The sequence below is a fragment of the Etheostoma spectabile genome, chromosome 14 (genome assembly GCF_008692095.1).
Source record: "Etheostoma spectabile isolate EspeVRDwgs_2016 chromosome 14, UIUC_Espe_1.0, whole genome shotgun sequence".
NCBI lineage: Eukaryota > Metazoa > Chordata > Actinopteri > Perciformes > Percidae > Etheostoma > Etheostoma spectabile.
Genome location: NC_045746.1, coordinates 12,283,764 through 12,287,988, shown reverse-complemented (window position 1 = coordinate 12,287,988; position 4,225 = coordinate 12,283,764).

The window sequence follows — 4,225 nt, the reverse complement described above, 5'->3', positions numbered from 1 at the left end:
CCCCCCATCTCTCTCTCTCTCTCTCGTCTTCTGCCTCTCTCCTTCCGACTCTTCTGCTTTCTCTCTCATTTTCTTTTCGGGCCTGATGAATGCAGAGCGAATCAATAAATCTATTTCCCTGCTGGATACCTGATAAAATGTACAAGGACAAGCTTAATAAATTACTAATGGGGTGGCCAATTAGTTTGTTTGTGTGTGTGTGTGTGTGTGTGTGTGTCATTGCCTGTGTTTGACTTTAGATCCCTGCCTGGTCATGTTAATGCATGCAGTGTGTGTGTGAGTGTTTCCTTTGCTCCTTAGTTTTCTAATTTGAGAGGTTGGTAGTAAGCCTGTAGTGGCCACCTTTACCTCTCTCATAGATAGTAAGTCCACAATGGAACCTTAGTCACTGTACACATTACATTGTCTCTTATCAAACTTTTTCCATAATTTCACAAATTAATCTATGTTGCGTTTATGGCGCTTCAGTGCAGCCAGAAAGAGCACTAGCAGAGCTTCTTCACATAGCTATCTGAACAACTGCTGCGGAGCCAGGCTGTAGCTGTGATTGTGGCTGCAGCCATGGCAGCCTTTTGGTTGTTACTATTATGGTTGTTACACAATATTGGTAGTATATATCCACGACATTCAACTTCTGGGATTGCTCTTTTGTGTCTGCGTTCTAACCTCCGGTGGATTTCTGAGGACTATGGTTACCTGGTCCTCATATCTCTGCTGGGTGAATCCAGACAGCTAGCTAGACTATCTGTCCAATCAGAGGACTATGGTTACCTGGTCCTTAGATCTCTGCAGGGTAAATCCAGACAGCTAGCTAGACTGTCTGTCCAATCTGAGGACTATGGTTACCTGGTCCTCAGATCTCTACAGTGTGAATCCAGAAAGCTAGCTGGACTATCTGTCCAATCTGAGGACTATGGTTACCTGGTCCTCAGATCTCTGCAGGGTAAGTCCAGATAGCTAGCTAGACTATCTGTCCAATCTGAGGACTATGGTTACCTGGTCCTCAAATCTCTGCAGGGTGAATCCAGACAACTAGCTAGATTATCTGTCCAATCTGAGGTCTATGGTTACCTGGTCTTCAGATCTCTGCAGGGTAAATCCAGACAGCTAGCTAGACTATCTGTCCAATCTGAGTTTTCTGTTGCCCGACTAAAACAACCTTTGAACGTACACATGCTCCACAAAAACAAGTTCCTTCTTGAGGCTTTTTTGAAGTGGCACCGTGGCTCTGTCTGGCGTCTAGCACCACCCAAGACGATTGTGATTGGTTCAAAGAAATGCCAATAATATATATTATGTAATATATAATATTTTCTCCCATCCTGGACCGCTGTGGAGGAAGGTCTGGCAAAGCGAGACTACGTTATTGGTAACCTTGTCATATCTGATAGAAGCACAGCAGGTTAAAATTCCATGTGTTATAATGATGCTTGATGAATATTAATAGGAGCAGTAAATAGTGGTCACAGAACAGCCTCTGTAGCCATATCAATAGCACCATCGCTACAACCACAAAAGCAGCCATAGTCCCAACAAAAACACCATCCACACCCACAGCTTCACCCAGCAGCCAGTGGCTATATATGGCAGGAGGAAAGAGCAATAAATGCATAATGTGAAGAGTCACAACACCTCTTATCTGACGTGTCTGTAGAGCAAATTACAACTGGAGTGAACCAACACACTCCCTAACATGGATCAGGGATGCAAAAATCGTGAGGCCACACAAAACATATTGCGAGGGAAAGCAAAAGCAGTTTCAAATTCACAGTGGCACATTGCATTTTTTTGTTAATTACGCTTCTTAGTGTGTACTGTTGGAGAGCTGTAATTCATAACATCTACATCTTACAGCTTAAAACTTATTCCCTGTTACATAGGGTTCTTATTCAGTCAGTCAGTTTATAGGATATTATGTTTATATTTTATAGTGAGAGTCAATATTGTATCATAATCTAATGGACTGTTCAATACCTGAAAAGTTCACTTTTTCACTATCATCATTACACATAGTCTACCATAGTATCTCAATTTGTCATGGTCATTGCATTTCTGTAAGTGATTTTTTATTTTTATTCTTATGTATGAGTGTATATGTGTGTATATGTGTTTGTTGTGTTATGGTTGTCGTCTTGTCTATGGTTGCCTTCGGGATGAATAAAGTATCTATCTATCTATCTATCTATCTATCTATCTATCTATCTATCTATCTATCTATCTATCTATCTATCTATCTATCTATCTATCTATCTATCTATCTATCTATCTATCTATCTATCTATCTATCTATCTATCTATCTATCTATCTATCTATCTATCTATCTAATTAGTGACATAAAAACACTGTTGTGGATGAATTTTGTTATCTCATGATTTAGCCAGCATGGTGTGGAGAAGCCCTGGGGCACCTACATAAACCCTGACCCATGGGTGCTGGTGATCACAGCATGTGGCGAGCGATGGCTTCTTTGATTGTACACCTGCACATGGCCTCTCCCATCCTCCCAACAGACTTAAATACCCACCATTGTTCATCAAAATAAAGGATGTGTGGATTATGTGAAGAGGAGCGAGAGAGAAAGAGTGAGAGACACCAATTCTGTGCCTCGTGGTGCCTCTCCTCCATTACTGTACCAAGCGTAACATCAATGAATCTTTTGAGCGTCACTATCTTCAAAAGGCAATGTGGCTTTCATCCCTCAGACAAGACTGTAATTATTCTACATTTGCATGATAAGTGTGTCTTCTTGTGCACGCATTTATGTATGTATGTAAGAGTGCTTAAACGCACATTAGCCGCGGTTGGGCACAAGTTCTTGTCTTTTATCTTGGCGTAAGAGACGGGAAGAGGCCTTTTTTAATGTGCGATTCTGGATCGCTGTCTCTTTGCTCTTCATCTGAGTGTTCATCATTAGCCACTGTCAGCCGGAGAGCTTTGAAGTGGAGTCAGGGGCTCTTTCACGATGTGGAATAGTTATGACAATCTGGCTCTGTGTTTTTGTGTGTGTCCGCTTGCATTTCTGTATTTTCCCTTCACGCAGGCCTGAAGTGTGTTGCATTAAGAAGGAGATCTTCATCGTTTTACATGCATGTACATGAGCAGTGATTGCAAGAGCGGAGTTATTTATTTCTAATTTTTTTCAAAGGAAGATATGTTTGGTTTGGAATGTTCTAATAACTCGAACAGCATGCTTCACTGACTGTGGGGATGAGATGATGCAAATATAGTAATGGCACAATGCAGGATAATAACGAATGAGGAAAATGAGTGTGGTGAATGATGCTTTGCCTTGTGAAATGTCCTGTACCTACACTATCCATGCGATGCAGAGCTTCATGCACAGATAAACATATACAGAGTCAGTTAGACACAGACATGTTTTTAGATGTGTATGTACTCCCATGGCCTCATTAGTGCCCGAATAAGTGTGTGAGCGCTGAGGCATAGCTCCATACATAGTGTATGGGCTCACAGCAGCCCATACAGGCAACACTTGATCGTCCTGAAAGCTCGTCTCGGTGGGCAGTCAGGTGCACTGTAGCAGTGCCTCGCTGAACTTATTAATCATGTATTATGTTTATTCAGTCTCAGTCTACAGCTTTTTTTTTTTGTCCCATCCGCTTTCTTAAATATAGACACTGTGCTGTCGGCGCACACTGTAAGACTCCTCTGCTGATGTGGAAATCAGAGACGGGGCAATAAAAGAAAACAGGACAAGATCTTTTTGGCCAGGTACCCATCTTCATGCTGAGATGTTGAGGGCATCTGGTGCAACACAATAAAAATTTGATGCAAGTTTGTTCCTGTTCCTGAGGGTTTTATGGCTGCTGGTTCCCGGTCAGGTCTCCTCCTTCTTTCCGAAAAGAGGTGATTCATCTTGTGGTAGGGAGATGTAGTTTAAGAAATGATGCAGTTTTAGTCATGTTAATGAGTGAAAACTTGGCAACCCCATGAAACCCTTACTGTTTGGAGTGTGTAGTTTGATGACAAGGCTGTTTATAGTGAATAAATGATACAAAAGTGCAATAATTCAACTTGTTTCAAATGCACTTTTACTTTCAGGGATGTTTTTAGAAACAAATGCACAGCTGGATCAGCTGATTGTGCTTTGGTCCAAGACAATCGTAAAATTAAAATTTATCTTAACCCTTGTGTTATCCTCGGGTCAACTTGACCAGTTTCAAAGTGTTTTATATCAGAAATATTAGATTTCTTTCAACCAAA